The sequence below is a fragment of the Pinus tabuliformis genome, chromosome X (assembly GCF_031772625.1).
Source record: "Pinus tabuliformis cultivar Carrire ecotype Pingquan chromosome X, CPIR1, whole genome shotgun sequence".
Lineage (NCBI taxonomy): Eukaryota > Viridiplantae > Streptophyta > Pinopsida > Pinales > Pinaceae > Pinus > Pinus tabuliformis.
In genome coordinates, this window is record NC_142308.1 from 413,554,823 (window position 1) to 413,572,764 (window position 17,942).

Sequence of the window (17,942 nt, forward strand, 5' to 3'; positions counted from 1 at the left end):
GACCGTAAAAACATGAAAAGATTGCCGGATTTTTGTCGTTTCAAATTCGATATTGGAAATAAAACGACGTGTCCTTGATCGCTTTTTACTTTTCAGGTCAAAGACACTAATCATGAAAGTACTCCTTGGTCATAAAGATCAAGCGGTTCTCTAAAGTATTATTTTATACTTTTTCGGGCTTGGGAGACACAAACTTACGAAAAAGGTTAACCCTGGAGTCTTCTTAAGTTTTTTAGACTCTCTAAAATGTAAAAACGCCGAGTTTCTCCTATACTGGACTCGTTAAAATTTCACACTAAAGGACCTGTTCGATTACAAACAGGAACGGACCACTCCTTCTTAGGGTTCGAATCTAAACTAAGTTGGACTCATCCGAAGGATGAGCTTATAATCAAGCAAATGTTATCCTCCTCAAGCTTGTTAAAAAATAAAGAGGTACTTGCCAGAAATGGTGGGGGAAAAGAGAGAAAAATGAGCCTATTTGTTATTCTTTGTCTCAGAGAAACCTTATCACCACTCTTGAACACGACACTTTTCATTCACCTGGGTTGGGAAATCCTCTGCCTCACAGTTGATCAAACCACATTGAAAGTCTTCAGCCGGGTATTAACTTTGGGTCAAATGTCACCAAGACATCTGTTGTGTCGTTATGTGTTCAAGAGGTCGCTGCAAATAAACCATTCATGTGCAAAATACCTGTCATCCATCTTGACCGTCCCTGAGTCAGTCCTTACAGCTACATTTCTTCAACTTGATTTATGATTTCGTGTTGTAGGCTTGCCTACGACGAATCGCTTTCTATCGACATCAGCACATTATCTAGAAAGATGATCTAGAAATCGTCAGTGCCTTGAAATCCGCATGCATCAATGGCAGATTTCTCGCCTTCGACGACAGTTTACATCATTGACTTTCGATCGAAGGATTCCGTGACATGTCCGAAATCAGCACATTCATTCACATCTCATGGATTGTACTGGGTACTTTGAGAACCATTGACATCACTGGTGGTCTCTCTCACACTTGTTAACAGTTTACATCATTGACTGGTAATCAAGTGGTTTCTACCATGCTCGACATCAACCCATTTATTCGCATGGATAGAATCGTACTATTTCGAGAAGTAGAAATGAAGACCCTGGATCTAGTTTCCACCATCCAGGCTGCGAGGAGTTTTGTATTCATTGTATAGTAGACTAATTATAAAAATATGGTTGCGTCCATACTGTGTCTACATGAGTCTATGATTATGATGTACTGCGAAATCATTCCTGTATCAGAGCAGTAGTTAGTTTGTTAGTTAAAGTTTTTGATCTGAGTATGGGAATGCCTACCTCAGCGATGATATGATCTCATACATGTATTTTGTGTTGAATATTTGCAGGTTCCGACTGGGCTCTCCACAAGATAATCCTTGAAATGATAAAGTACTTCACCCTTCCTAGATGATATGAAACCCTAATCTACTACAGGCTTCGCACTTTAGGGGGCAATCTGTTACACTAAAATTTGTCACCATGACTATTTGCAGTCAGTATGGCTCCGTCAATAGTCATACTGTCCTCCTTGGCAAGTCTCATACCTCTGCTTCTCATGTCAAACTCCAAGAAAGAGAGAAAGTCCTCAAAAGTCAATATAACTCTGGTTACGTAGTTTCTCTTAGCCTTACCTGCATGTACGCACCTCAAGTTTATAAAACCTGCGTACTTGTATGCTCTGTCTGTAAAGGGGTGGGTGCGTACTCCTGTAAAGGTCAAAAGGCGCAAGTTTCACTTCAAAAAGTTACTTGTGGTCAATTCTAGAGCATTCTAGAAGATGGTTTGACGTGGATTGAGCGCCTCTAGATGGTTCATGCATCCCAATGAAAGAGGAACTTATCCCATGAAGAGGGGAGCTATCCCATTGAAAGAGGGGCTTATCCCATTCATGGTGGACCTGATTAACTTCCTCCAAAGCACTATAAATACAGGCATTGGGCCAGAGGGAGGGGAGGTTGAAAGCTGAACATTCCTAAGGGTAGATGCTGCTGAAATTAGGACTCCCTTATAGAGCTTGAGAGGAGAGATTCCAATCCTTTCCTAGCTTCATTTGGAAGTGGGTGAGCTGATCAAAGTAAAGGAGAACTCTTGCTGGACCCTGGGAGGGACCTTCACAACACCAAGGCATTGGTTGTAATGGTTTCTTTTGTTTCCAATTAATACAATTAAGCTCATTTTTCTCAACAAGTTGTTCTATATAATTTGTTTCATATACTCCTTGGTCTTTATGATGAATATGTTTTATTATATGAGTTATTCAGGTGCTATGTAATAGTTTGCTTGTTAGTGAATGCAGGCTTCAAGGAGAAGGAGCTCATCTGGATCAGAGAGGCTGGACTACAACAAACAAGCGCTGGACTAAAGGTAAGCCTTAAACACCTGGTTGCTTCTATCTTAAATGCATACTTAGGGAAAGATAGTGTTTGATTGTTTTGTTTGTCACTAGAAAGCATTAGCTTCTAGGGAGGTCGGTTTTGTCCGCAAAATTGACTCTTTCCGCATGACAGTCGTTCCTTTGGAAAAGGAACAGTGCCATTCCTTTGGAAAAGGAACAACAAAAATCAGAAGTGTTGTTCCTTTGGAAAAGGAACAGCAAAAATCGAAAATGTTGTTCCTTTAGAAAAGGAATAGCAGAAAGCAAAAATAAAGAAAAAGAACAAGTTTAAAGCAAAATGACGGTCGATCCAACAGGTGTTGTTCTTTTGAAAAAGGAACAGCAGGATGAAAAATGTTGTCCCTTTGAGAAAAGGAATAGCAAAAATAATAACATTGCTGCTGGTTCGAAAAGTAACGACAAAGCATTTGATTCAAAAATATGTACAAAAACAAAAGAAATTATGTACAAAACTGTGAAAAGAGATAAATTACTTAATGAATCTCAGGTGAGGAAGACTTCTCTCCCTCCCCCAAAATTTCCATATCAGAGTCTTGGCATAGCTGCTGGAAAAAGGACTCTCGAGTGAGTGGTTTGCGATAAAGGCGAACTCGGTGGCCATTTGCCTTGAAGGCATATCCAGAACTGTCAATAGTGATTAGAGTAAGAGTACCATTGTCATGTACCTTCTGGATTTCGTATGGTCCCAACCAACGAGTTTGGAGTTTCCTGGGAAAGTCTTGAAACCTAGAATCGTACAAAAGTGCCCAGTCTCCTTCGTCGAAGACTTTACTTTTAATGAGATCACCATGCCATTTAGCTCGCTGCTATTGGATAAGTGCAGTATTTCCGAGTGCAGAGAGCCTGATTTCATCGAGCTCATTGATTGTTGCAATCAATTAATCTGTGCCTCCGTCAAATGTAAGCCAACTTCCTGTGTTGTTCGCAGTGTTTGCATTTCGAATTCTATGGAAAAAATGGGTTACTTGCCAAACACTAATTGATAAGGTGAGTAACCAGTGGTACTTATCCATGTTGTTCTGTAAGCCCACAGTGCCTCTGGTAGTCTGGCAGCCCAATCACGTCTATGTGACGCAATTGTTTTTGTTAGGATTGCTTCTATTATTTTATTGCTGCTTTCTACCTAACCATTTTCCTGTGGGTGGTATGGAGTAGTGATTTTGTGTTGGACCTGATAGTTTTTGAGTGTTGTAGCTATTTTGTTCCCAGCAAACTGTGGTCTACCGTCTGTAATTATGTCTCTTGGAAGGCCATAATGCACAAATATATGGAACAAGAACTGTATGACATAGTCTTCTATAGCTCTTGGAACGCCTCTACCTCAACCCATTTGGTGACATATTCTGTTGCCACCAAGATATATGTTTTCTGATTTGAGGGTGGGTTAATTGGTTCGACGAAATCAAGGGCCCATCGTTCGAATGGTTCAATGACTAACTATGGGTTCAAGGGCATCTCATCGGACTTACCAGGGCATCCTGCTCTCTGGCAACTGTCACAAGCTTGGACGAATTTCTTTGCATCTTTGAAAATTGTAGGCCAATAATACCCTGTTTGTAGGACCTTATGTCCAGTTCTGCGATCGGCGAAATGTCCGCCACATGGTCCATCATGGTAGGCTTTTAAAATGTCAAAGATTTCATCCTCTCGAACGCATCTTCTGATATGCATGTCTGCCCCTGTGTGGAACAGGTAGCCTCCAACCCACGAGAATCGAGCACTCTTCTGAACAATCTGTTTCCGCTCATTAGGGGTTAGATGTTTCGGTAGTTTACCTACTGCTAGGTAATTGGCAACATCAACATACCAGGGTGTTTGAACAGCAACAACAAACAGATACTCATCTGGAAATTTATCTTCAACTGCTGCTGCATCGATTGGCTTGGGCATTCTTGAGAGAAAATCAGCTACAGGATTTTCTTTTCCACATCGATCCTTGATTGTAATATCAAATTCCTGCAATAAAATCAGCCATCTAGTTATTCTGCCATTTGTGATAGGCTTGTTTGCTAAATATTTGATGGCAGAATGATTTGTATACAAGATAACATGTTATCCAGTAATGTAATGTCTAAATTTATTGACAGCATGTATTACAGCTAAAAATTCTTTCTCAATAACAGTGTAATTTAATTCAGCAAGGGATAAATTTTTGCTAATATAATAAATTGCATATGGTTTTTTATCCTCTTCCTGCCCAAGGACTACTCCAATGGCTGTATCTGAGGCATCAGATGATATCTGAAATGGCAAATCCCAATTTGGTCCTCGAAGGACTGGGGCTGTGGACACAAGCTTCTTTAGATCCTGGAAAGCACGTTCACATTTTTCTGTCCAAAGAAAATCAATGTTACCAGTTAGTGCATACATAGGTGCAGCAATATGCGAAAAATGTTCTATAAACCTCCTATAATAACCAGAAAATCCAAGAAAATTGTGTACCTCCGTTTGAGCGATAGGAGTGGGAATAAGCAAAATTATTTGGATTTTGGCTGGGTCTACCTGAATGCCAGCTGCTGAAATATAGTGTTTGAGAATAAGTCCTTCAGTTATCATCATATAGCATTTTTCATGGCTTAAACAAAGCCTGGTAGCAATGCAGTGTTGTAGGACTTTTTCTAGTGTATCTAATGCTAGATCGAAATTGTCTCCATACGGTGTAAATTCATCCATGTATACTTCAAGTCCTTCATTTATTAAATCTGCAAAAATGTTGAGGATAGCCCTTTGGAATGTGGCAGGAGCATTGCATAAGCCGAAAGGTAGAACTCTGTAGGCAAATGTTCCCCAAGGACAAGTAAAAGTGGTTTTGATTGTATCCACTGAAGCCATTCAGGAAAGAAAATAATTTCTTTCCTGCTAAAGTGTCTAATACTTGGTCGATGAATGGGAGAGGGAAGTGGTATTTTTGTGTTGCTTTATTTAGTTCTCTGTAGTCCACACAAATTCTCCATTTCCCATTCTTTTTTGGTACCACCACAAGCAGAGAGACCCATTTACTATCAGAGATAGGATAGATGAAGTTGACATCTAAAACTTTTTTAAGTTCAGCTTTTACCACATCTTTTAGATGAGGATTAAGTCTCCTCTGAGGCTGGCGAACAGGTCTCGCATATTTTTCTATGTAAATGTGGTGGGTACATAATTGAGGGTCGATTCCTTTCATATCAGGATAGTCCTATGCAAATGCTTCTTTATATTTCCTTAATAGATGGATGAGCTTCATTTCTTGTTCGGAGGTGAGGTTGGCATTAATGTTTAAGGTTTTTCCCAGTTCAATTTCCACAATTTTACTATTTGCAACAGAGGTAACAGGTATCTTTTGATCATGTGTATCTTTAAGAGGATCTTCTTCTAATTCGTTGTCGAATGCTGCCTCTATCATGTGACACTGTGTGTAGGATCTGGATTCAGTTTGACTAATAAATTTATTAATGGCATCATCCTCTGTCTGATATTTAAAATCAAGTGCCTCTTGTATAGTTAATGGAGATCTAATAATGTTAGTAAGGTATGATACAGGGTGCTTATTAGTTTTGATCATTGTGACACTTGGCTATGCTGGAGGATATAAGGCTAAGTTCTTGATGTTCATTCCGCCTGTTATGGTCATATTGCCTTGTCGGAAGCCAATATAGGCATTGGCAGTTGCAAACCAAGGGCTACCTAAAATCAATGGGTGTCCATCAAGTCGAATTTTGGGATTATTACCAGAAAATCAGTCAGATATTCCCAGGAATCAACAGATACCATTACATCATGTAGCGTGCCCTCTGGCCTAACCACAGATCGGTCAGCCAGCTCTAACAAGGTAGAGGTGGGTTCTACAGATGTATTGCCTAGCTTTTGGCAAGTAGTAGTTGTTAAGATGTTGATTGCAGCTCCTAGATCAACTAAGGCATTAGGGAAGGTTTGACCATAAATTTGTACGGTGACTATTGGATTTCCTGGGTCTTCGTATTTAATGGGTGTTTCTTTTCCTGATAATAAGTCAGATAGAGTGCCAACTACTTGGACTCTTGGATTGTTTACTGAATTCCTCCTTGGTTTCTTCACACACAATTCTTTGATAGTCTTTGCATATATCGGAATGTCTTGAATGGCTTGGAGGAATGGAAGTTTTATGTACAAATTTTGTAATTCTCCTAGAATGTCAAAATCAGGATATTTTGTAGGTCGAGGTATGATTAATCGTTCTGGGAATGGGGGATAGGATGTGGTTGTTTGGTTATGAGTTTGTTGTTTGTTCACATCCTCTTCTTGTGACAGATGTTCTCTAGGTAACTGATTTTCAACATGGGTTGTCCTTTCTCCCTTAGTTTCAATAATACGCCCAGATATTAACTGAAGATCATTACACTCCCTCAGATCAGCTCCTATTTCTAATGTTTCTATTATTTGGACAGATTGAACCGGTCTGTTATTTGGATTGGGGTTGGGTTGGGCTGGGAGTTGCGGTCTCAGATTACACTGGGGATTTTGTTGTAGGGCTGGCAGTGTAGGTTGAGGGAGTGGCATGGTTCCTACTAGCTAATGCATCGGTCTTTGCCAGTTTGTCTGCCAGGCTTAACTTTGTGAAGTAGGCGGAGTCCATTGTGGGGGGTATGCGTTACTTTGCCAATATGGTGGAGTATAGGGAAAATTTGGCCAACCATATGGGCTTGCCTGATTCAGCCATGGGGTTGATGAAGGAAACGACTGAGGTGACAAGTTTGGGGGCGGGGGTTGGGATTGACTTTGCCACATATTATATTGTTGAGCATTATACTGCGGAGACTAAAAAGAAGAGGTCGGGTCCGAAAACATGCCAGATTGTCGCAACTGCCACTGCCGACACTGGTTGAGCAAATATACCGATTCTGGCTCTTCTTCTGCTTCTTTATATACTACTTTTAATCCGAGAAGTGAGGGACAACTTTCCATAAGGTGATCTTTTGTGCAGATGGCGCATGTTTGGACTGCATCTAGTGGACACTCCTTATTGCTATGTTTCTTCCTGCATCGGGGACAGAAGATTGCCAAATTCTGTTCTACCTCCATTTGCTTATGCTTTCCCTACATAACATCAAGTTGTGTAGTTAGCGTCCCTAGTATATCAGTTTTAAAATTTTCCAATAGATTTCCAATTTCTGCACGCGTTACTCCTTCTGTCAAAATTTTATTTTCTCTTACAAACCGATCATGTTCTGTCGGTTTCAATCTTGTGCTGCCTCTCGAACTCCTGATACATAAGTCAATAATGTCAGTAAAATTTTCCTGATAAATATCTCCTTTTCCCATAATATTTAATGTTTCGATCCATTGTTCCTTCATGCCCCTAATTAATGCTATTTTTAACACATTATCAGGTAAAGGTAGTGATGCATAAGGAGATCTTTGAATATTATACTGAAAACGTTCCACATACTCCTCTAATGTTTCATTTGGTCTAGCTACCATCTGGAATATTTCATCCTTCAGTTCTCTAGACCTGCAATAGTCCTGATATTTCTTTAGAAAAGATTCTTTCATTTGATCCCAATTATTTATAACCCCGCCACCTAATCCCATAAACCAACTTAAGGCAGCCCCTTTTAATGTAGAGGGAAATAATTTTAGTTTCTGGGGGTCGGTGGTGTAATCATATCCCCTACACAGCACATCGAACTCGAATAGAAATGCATCCGAATCTTCTGATGTAAGACTGTGGAATGTAGGGATATGTTGAAGAGGGATTGCTTTCATGGGCGCATTTGCTGTTGTATCCACTATGGGGTATTGCAATGTAGAGGTTTGGGTGTTTGGCTGGTTTTGAGCCATTTGGTCGAACATATGCCAACGACCTTCTGGGATATCTAGGAGGGTATTCCTAGGTTGAGAAGGAATGGCTTTAACAGGACTGGTTTTAATAACACTTCCTTTGTCTGGGATAATAAGAGTGCCTAATGTCTGAGGATATTGAGTTTCTTCAACAATGATTTTTGTAGCACTTCCCTTGTCTGGGTTGTTTAATGGCTGAGTTGTCCCAAGAGGAGACCTTGGTTCCTCAGTTTCCCCTGTTTCTCCTCCTCCTTCACAAAGATTGGTGAAATTCCCTTCTTGCAATAGTTCTGGAGTAGAATTTTCAATTTCTTGAAAGTCCTACTCTTCAGTTTGACTATGCACCTCAGCAAAGGCTACAGATGGTGATCCTGTGGCCTGAAGGGAACTAGTAGGCTGTCTAGAAATAACTTTTCTGGGTCCTACTGAAGGCTGAGATTCTGCTTTCTTGATGATTTCGTCTATGAAGGTTGATTGGCCAAGGATCACTGACCCCTTAGCTTTTTCTAGCTTGCGTAGAGGTTTGGAATTCTTTTCTGGCTTTTTCTACTTAGTCATGCACACCAATCAACTACTGGATTCTACCCAAAAAAACAGCAGCAAATCTGTAGGAAAGCGGGCAGGGGAGCAGGGCTGTTACATACTCCACACGTAGGTTCTTACCTTCTGTTTTCAAAACCCAATTCTTCCCTAACAGGTTCGTACACTACTCTGAAAAAAGATCAAATGGCTACACTCTTTCCCTGGCAACAGCGCCAAAATGTGGAGCTATAAAAAGGGTGTCTTTCACCTCTAATTACCTCACATTAGTTGTCAATCTAGGAACATTTTGTTATTTCAAAGATTGTCTCAGTCTGAGGCTGTCATTTGTCAGAGTAATGCTAGTAGTACAGTGTTCAAAAATACAAGAGTAAACGGATGCTTGTTTATAGTAAACTACTTCAAAAGATTAAACTACTCATTCAGAAAACTAAGCAAGCTATCAGTCAAGGGTTTAGTAGCAGTAACTCATCCCTTTGTAAACTGATGGAACTAAGGTAAATCAGAGAACAGATCGTGGATCAGGGAGCCAGGCAGTAAATGTCAATGCTCACTATAGCCCTGGATCGTTCTTCACAACAAAATAACAAAGAACAGGAAATAGAACAACAAATAAGAAATGGAACAACGAAATAAGAAATGGAACGACAAATCTGAAATGGAACAGCAAAACTGAAATAGAATAGCAAATCTGAAATAGAACAACAAACTAAGTCTAGCAAGCAGTAACACCTTAGTCTACAAGATCAAATGCACGAATCGTGATCTACAGGAATTGAATGGTAATCCTTCACTCTTAAGGACGAATTGAACAACACACCAAAATGGAATAGCACTGGTTAATGATAAATTATAGAACAGTACTTCAAAACAGTATATGCACATGGCACACCTTAATAGTAACCTAATCTCGGTAAACCAGTGATCACTCTTAGTTATAAAAGATTACGACTGCATTTCAGAATGGAACAGCAATGTCTATAGATCCACAATCGCAAAGAACATAATCACTAAGATGAATTCTGTAATACCAATGAATAAGTGCACGGCAATGAGGCTCTGTAATTGAACAACAACAATATTCTGTAAATATTGACAATATTATATCAACACTTAGAAGAACAGTGATACGTCACAGAGTCAATGCAATAGTTTTGTCTCAATAAAGTAAACATAACAGAGCATGTGATGTAAGCTAACAAAACACATCAGATTACCAAATCACGCTGATAAGCAAACCATGCATAAACCAAACGTAATAGTACAGGAGCAAGTGTCCTCCAAGGCCGGGCCCTTAGCCTCCAGGGGTACACCGCTTGAAGTTATTCCAGACTCAGGGATGAAATAGTAACCAATTTTGTATTAATGCATAAAGCAAAATTACAATAGATCGATTCTTAACGAGACTCGATGATCAAAGTTTTGATCTTAAAGGAAATTACATAAAACATAACCAACTCTCTCGAGCTAACAGTGTTGCCCCTTTTATAAGGGTGAAGGCAGAGATATCTAAGTGTAGAAATAGATAAAACAGCGATCCCTTAGGATCAAGGATCCTGAGGGATTCCCCGAACCGTTAGTCCTCAGTCATCTCTTTCCTTTCCTACGCCGAGCCGATATCTCCTCTTCCCTTCCAGGGCTGATTCACTTTGATTTGATTTGCCTTGTTTGCATACGGTCTCCCGTCAAAGGGACATCGGTTAACCCGTCCTTGTCCTTTCCTTTGGAATGGAAAATTCTCGTTTTTCCTCCTTCCTGCATAAGTAAATGACAATTGTCAGTGTTTTCATCTTGCATATTAATCTCACATGTTTTATTACAATTCCTTATCGTTTTCTAAGTTCATGATGCAAAAATGTTTGTAAGTTCTAATGAAAAGATGCTGAAATAATTACCAAAAACATACCTTCGTTACTACTCCACAGGCATGACAGATGATTATCATATGTTTATAACGGGATTGAATGCAAGAAAAAAGCCTCCATGCTTTGAAGAGCTTACCGGGATCTTGCTACAAGAAGAAGAAAGGAGGTTGTCCCACAAACCTCAAAATCCAGATCTTGCATTGATGAACAATTTCAAGCCGAAGGGGAAAGCAATGGTTGATTACAGGGAAGGCAACGTATCACAAAAAAAGACACCACAAGGTATGACCTTGCATAAACATGACTCTGCTCCTAAATGTTTTTATTCTGGTAAGATAGGCCATATTGCTAAATTTTTCCATAAGAAAAAGGCAGATGGGGAGAGGTACAAGCAGAGAAGACATGCAGGTCAGATGGCTTATGCATATCAGAACCAGGATGTTAGATTATTTATGGCTAAAACTACACTAGCCACAGAGGAGGATGAATCAGATATTTGGTTCATAGATTCTAGAGCCTCCTCACATATGACAGGTAAAAAGAAATGGTTCAGAAATTTTAGAGAATCTAACACTGGAGTAAATGTATTCCCTGGAGATGATAGAGGGTACGAGATTAAGGGACATGGAGATGTCCTTGTCACTCTACCTGATGGAAACATCAGGAGAATATTTGATCTGTGGTATGTACCAGGTATTAATAAGAATTTGATTTCTGTATCAAAGATTACAGATTAGGATCTCAAGGTAGAATTCTTTACATTTTATTGTATCATAAAGACTTGTTAGACCAGATGAAGCCTATTGCTATAGGTGTTCATATAGGAGGACTCTACAAACTGGATGTGAAGAGTACACGACCGCAAGTGTTTATGTCATCCGATAAGTCTGCTGAAAACTTGTGGCATCAACGACTTGGGCACATCAATTTCACTGATCTTATTCTGTTGCAGAATAAAGGTATGGTAGATGGTATTCTTGTTTTGAAAATGTTGCATATTGATTGTGAAGCATGTGCATTCGGTAAACAACATAGAGATGAATTTCTTGCTGTTAAAGATAGGAGACAGAGGGATACACTCAAACTTGTACACACTGATTTATGTGGACCTATGCAGACAAGATCGTTAGGTGGGGCCTACTATTTTCTAATCTTTGTTGATGATTGTACAAGATTCACATGGGTGTATTTTCTTAGACAGAAGAGTCATGCCTTTGAGTATTTCAAACAGTTCAGGAACATGATTGAAAAGCAGGCAGGAAAGTTCATCAGGATTCTTCGATGAGATCAAGGCGGAAAATTCAAGAAAGGGGATTTCATCAAATACTGCAAAGAGCATGGGATACAACAGCAGTTTACAACACCTTACACTCCTCAGCAAAATGGAGTAGCTAAGAGGAAAAATAGAACACTGGTAGAGTGTGCTCGCAGTATGTTGAAAGGTAAGAATCTAACTAATGCTTTTTGGGCAGAAGTTGTCAATACTACAATGCATTTGAAGAATAGGAGTCCCACTAAAAGTCTTGATTATAAAACTCCTTTTGAAGCATTTTTTGGCTTCAAGCCTGCAGTAAGTCACCTTAGAGTATTTGGTTGTAAAGCTTTTGCGCATGTTCCCAAAGAAAACAGGAAGAAGTTAGATTCAACGGCCATTAAATGTACCTTCATTGGATACTATAGTGAGTATAAGGCTTACAAATTGTTTGATCCTTCTACTCACAAGGTGTTTGTTAGTAGAGACATAGAATTCCATGAACAGATTGATGATGTAAATCCTGTTCAAGATAATGAAGAATGGCATGTACCCTTACTTTCATATGAGGATGTTGAAACACGGATCAATCAACAACAACAACAACACCAATAGCAACAACAGCAACAGCAACAACAGCAACAGCAACAAAAAGATAAAGAGGAGGAAATTGAGTTTAGTCCACCAAGAGAAGAACAAAGTAGAATAGTTGACACCCCACCACTCAGGAGATCTAGCACGCTGAAACAGTTACGAGCTCGGTATAGGGATTGTGTGCTCATGACTGGTATGTTAAACAATGTAGAACCTTCTAGTTTTCATGAAGCTAGTAAGAGTTGTGAATGGAAGGAAGCAATGAAGGAGGAATATGAATCTATTATTAAGAATAATACTTGGGATCTAGTAAGATTCCTTATGGTAAACAACCCATAGGTTGCAGATGGTTATTTAAGTTGAAATTTAAAGCAGAAGGGTCTATTGATAAGTATAAAGCAAGGTTGGTTGCAAAGGGGTATTCCCAGAAAGAAGGTATGGACTTTGAGGAAACATTTGCCCCTGTTGAAAAATTAAATACTATTAGAATGATTATTGCTTTAGCCAATAAGCATCATTGGAAAATACATCAATTAGATGTTAAATCTTCTTTCTTAAATGGTGATTTAAAAGAAGAAGTATACTTAATGCAGCCTGAGGGGATTTTTAAGAAGAGATAAGAGCATTTAGTCTATAGACTAAAGAAAGCTTTATATGGTTTAAAACATGCTCCTAGATCCTGGTACGACAAAATTGATTCATTTTTCCTCATGCATGGTTATAAACAAAGCAAAAATGTTCCTAATTTGTATACTGTTTTTAATGATGAGGGGCAGATAGTGTTGATTTCTTTATATGTAGATGATCTGATCATGACAAGGAATGCAAACAACCTCATTGAAGAAATCAAGCAACAGTTATCACAGAAATTTGAGATGAAGGACCTTGGAGAAATGCATTACTGTTTGTGTCTAGAAGTTTGGAGAGATTCAAGCCAAACTTTCTTGTCCCAGGGTAAGTATGCTAAGAGTTTGTTGACTAAGTTTAAAATGGATAAGTGCAAGGCTGCATTTGTGCCTTTACAGCAGAATAACAAACTTCAAGTGAATGATGATTTGAAATATGCAGATGCAACATTGTACAGACAATTGGTTCATAGTCTTATTTATTTGACTACAACGAGACCAGATCTAGCTTATGCAGTGAGTGTTTTGGGACAGTTCATGACTCAACCTCATGAGAACCATTGGCTTGCAGTGAAAGGAGTACTGAGGTATCTACAAGGAACTTCAAACTTTGGTATTTTGTATTCTGATTCATTTGATGTTAGCTTGACAGGTTATACAGACTCTGATTGAGTGGGAAATTTAGATGATAGAAGATCAATTACACGGTACGCCTTTAGCATTGGGTCTGTGGTCATCTCTTGGTGCAGCAAGAAGCAACATACTATAGCCTTATCCTCAGCAGAAGCAGAATATCAAGCTATATGTGCAGCAACATGTGAGGCAGTTTGGTTGCGTAGACTTCTCCAAGATGTAGAAGAAGAATAAACAGAAGCTACGATTATCAATTGCGATAATCAAAGTTCCATCAAACTGGCTTACAATCCTGTGTTTCATAAAAACACTAAGCACATAGACACTCAATTTCATTTTGTTAGGGAAAAGGTGTAGTCCAAAGAGATTTGTGTTGAATATTGTAATTCTTGTGATAATATGGCTGATATATTTACTAAGCCTCTGGGAAGACTGAAGTTTGAATTGTTTAGGGACATATTAGGTGTGTTTAAGAACCCTTTCTCCATTAAGGGGGAGTGTTAGAATTAATGGAGAATAGGCTATTACTGTTACGTAGTTGTGATTTTTATTTCTATAGTTATTTAGTTCCTATTTTCATGGGATATGATTTGTTGTCCCTAACAAATTGTATCTATTTAATATTGAAGATCAATATGAAGCCAGTGTGACGTTTTTCTCGAGTTAGCTCTTGGTGATCCGTAGTTGTGAGCTCCTCTTGTTTTGTTTTTCATTTCATGTCTTCCCTGTGCAACTCTTGACATCCATGTGGTTTTTTTTTAAACTTGTGAAAAAAATGATACAATATTGTTATGTAATAAGTTGTTTTTTTACTACACATTATTCTCAATTCTTAATTATGTGATATAAGTCTTACCTTATCCTCTTCCTCGACCACTGAGAGAGGAAGCGTTTTCAAGTTCTAACCTATGACTTTTGGATGGCCCAAGCCATAGGGAGTTAGGATAAGAATAGAGTGACCTATAGACAATCTCAAGTTCGGGACCCAAAATGGGATTATGCTTCTGACCCCATCCACACAGATCTTTTCTTTATCACATACGCATTTGGCATATATGTTTGGTGAAGTCTTTTCAAATCGGCTGGACTTTACTATCACTTGTAAGGTAGGCAAGCAATATTTACGAGGCTATCCACTATTTAATATACCTTATATTAGAATTCAAAGTGTGATGGGAAACTGGAGATGCAAGCAAATGCGAATGGGATCTTCGTTAGCGATGAGTTAATAACCTTGGGGTTTTCAAATCGACACGAAGATTCATGGTCACTGGAAAGCTTGACATGATGGATGTATGGGCATGTGCATGTATGCCATCAAGTACTGGTAGGATCTAAGATAGGGTGTATTGAATAACTAGTAGCCTTCTACATATTCCTCGACTTAAAGAAGCAGGGAAAATATGGTGTACTCATTGGATATACTAAATAGTAGATAACCTTGTAAATATTGCTCACCTTAAAGAAGTGGGGAAAATAAGTTAGAGTACACCTTATTTTCCTAGCTTCTTTAATGTGAGTAATATTTACAAGCCTATTGGCTATTTCATACACCTTATCTTAGATCCTAATAGTACCCGATGGCATGTAGAAGCATGCCCATACATCCAGCCATGCCAAGATTTCTGCGACCATCAATCTTCCCCCCCATGCCAAACTTCCCAGTTAACATGAATCTTCCATCCAGCCATGCCAAGCTTTTTTGCCACCATATATCTTCCCCACCCATGCCAAGCTTCCCAATTAACATGAATATTCTTGTCAATTTGAAAACCTCAAGGTTATTAACTCACAAATGCCTAAAAACTCATCATCATCTAATCAAAGGTAGCTTATCATTTTGCAAAAGTTCTTTAATGGATAACGAAATGCACAAAACATTAAAGTAGAATTAATCATGAATACATTCAGAGAGTTTTTGTCGTACCTTATTAGAGACGTGGGAGAGCTCTGCAGAGATGAAATAATTTCTAAAGACTCCCATCCAAACCAAGGAATCATCAGCTATCCTTATCTCGGTAACCTACCAGACTTGTAAATTAGCTATCCTTATCTCGGTAACCTACCAGACTTGTAAGTTGTTTTGAGGTAGTGCATGCCACAATTATGTAGGTTCAAACCAAATTACATAAAAATGGATAGTCTAAACATTTAATAAACTACAAACATAAGTCATATTCACATTCATACGTCTCAAAAGTAGCTCTTGAGTAGCATCTCTGCCATTAAAAAATGAGTTCGACAACTAAATTCTACTTCCCAAATATGAGACATGTGTTATTAGCTCCCCCATCTCCTGTCAGAAAATATGCACCACTATGGCTCAAGTCACCGATAGTAATTCTAAATGACTAAAATATAGGAAGGTTGTGACATTATTAAAGAAGTTTTGAGTTAATAAATCACTTGTATTATATTTCTTATTTTTGTTTGTATTAGATTGTTTTTTTGCAAGGATAGAAAGATATAAAAGAACTATTAAATCTCCGATAATTCAAAGATATACCTCCAAGGAATGGGAATGATAGAGATGATTACAGTCAAAATTCCTTTCAAATGAAGGCATACATTTTAGAACAGAAACTTGACAAAACGAGGAAGACGTTTTGTGAATAAGAAAAAGAGAAAATAAAAAACAACCCATGGTAACTTATTCCTTATTCACAACATATTTAGGTCTATGGAATTCCTTATTCACAAGATCTTTAGGTCTATTTCCATAGAGGCATCTTAAAAAAAATGCTTACGTTTAGGTTTATGTTAATGATAAAATAATATAAAGATCCATATTTATGAAGAGAACATCTTGAAGAAGTCATGCCTATTAATGAGTGGTCAGTTGCACAAACAAAAGCATGGTGGCAGTGTGACTGCACATCCAATTATTAGATATTACTCCGATACCAAATTAGAGACTAAAGACTCGAACACAAAAACAACTCGCTCAGCATCACGCCTGCTCTGATATCATATCAGAGAGAGCGGAGACTCAAAGACTGAACACTACACACAAAACTTGGAACTCAACCGCTTGCTCCCATTCATCGATTAAACTGGTATTTATACAGGATGGAGAAACTTCTGGATATCAATTTGGGCGGTGGCTTCTTCAAGAAGCTTGCCCCTTTTTCAACAATTTCTAGAAACTGCATTAAAATCACTGTTGAATGTTGGTTCTGGGTAGTTGGAATTAATTCTAGTTCCTTCCACCACAAATTATTTCCTTCTAAAATAGTCATTAACTTGAATTTCCAATTCACATAATTTTCTCCATCAAGTTGGGTGGATTCATTCATATAAGTATCAAGCAACAAATTTGCCATGATGAAAAAACTTTCTCCAATCACCAAAATGCAATTTTTTTTTTTTTGATTATTTACTTGAAAGTTTTATATGAATTGTTCTCCTTTTCCCAAAAGATAGACAACAGCACAAGGCTTACATCTTCAAGAAAACCAGAACTCCAGACTCACTAGGTGCATTTGAAACGGCCTTAGCATCTGAAAACTGAAAAGAATATCCACCGGTCAACTGCGACTTCAAGTCTCAAAATTTCTCTAGGCAAACAAATCAACCTTGTGCATTCTACGAGTATCTTATCTCAAATTCCTAAAATAAACTTCTCAATAGGCACCCAAATCAAGCATATATGTATTCCTGTAGCTACCAGGGGGAAACGCACTGCCAACGATTTTGAACGCAACCTTGGCAAGCGAAGCTTGTGCATTAATAGACAAACAGAGAAAAATAAATAAATAAATAAATAAATAAATAAATAATAAATAAATAATAAAAAGATAAAAAAAATAAAAATTTGACGCAACAAAGACCTTTGCTGAGGGAAACATGAAGGTATCCTTGCTGATCAAACTAAGGGAAATCTAATCCGTTTGGTACAGTTGAACAGCCAGCACAAAGCTCAAACAACTCCACCAAAAATGTTTCTTCACACCTTAACACAACACAGATTATAAAAAGAAAATTCGGCAGAGAGACGCTATGATAGAAAACACACCATAAGCCAAAGAAAATGATGGACTGATATCAAGCAACTGGTGAGTGTTTAGTTTTCCCTCACCACAACTCTTTTAGGATCGCACTCTTCACAGCGGCTGCTACAACCTCCACCACAGCGCACAGCTGAGCCCAAACCCATTGTTGCATGTTCTATTCCAGATTGGGAGAGAAGGGAGACAAAAG

At 38.4% G+C, this 17,942-nt stretch overlaps 1 long non-coding RNA gene across 2 annotated transcripts in view; it reads right to left on the reverse strand.

The window, feature by feature from the left end:
- Positions 1 to 17,942, reverse strand: part of LOC149140286 (uncharacterized) — a 168,612-nt gene that overhangs the window by 17,073 nt on the left and 133,597 nt on the right. The window contains exon 2 of one of the 2 annotated variants that reach the window (XR_016264785.1): positions 10,051 to 10,527. The exons of the other annotated variant lie outside the window; for it this stretch is intronic. This is a non-coding gene — a long non-coding RNA (uncharacterized LOC149140286). Of the gene's footprint in view, positions 1 to 10,050; positions 10,528 to 17,942 lie in introns of those variants that run through there. 2 annotated transcript variants of the gene reach the window in all.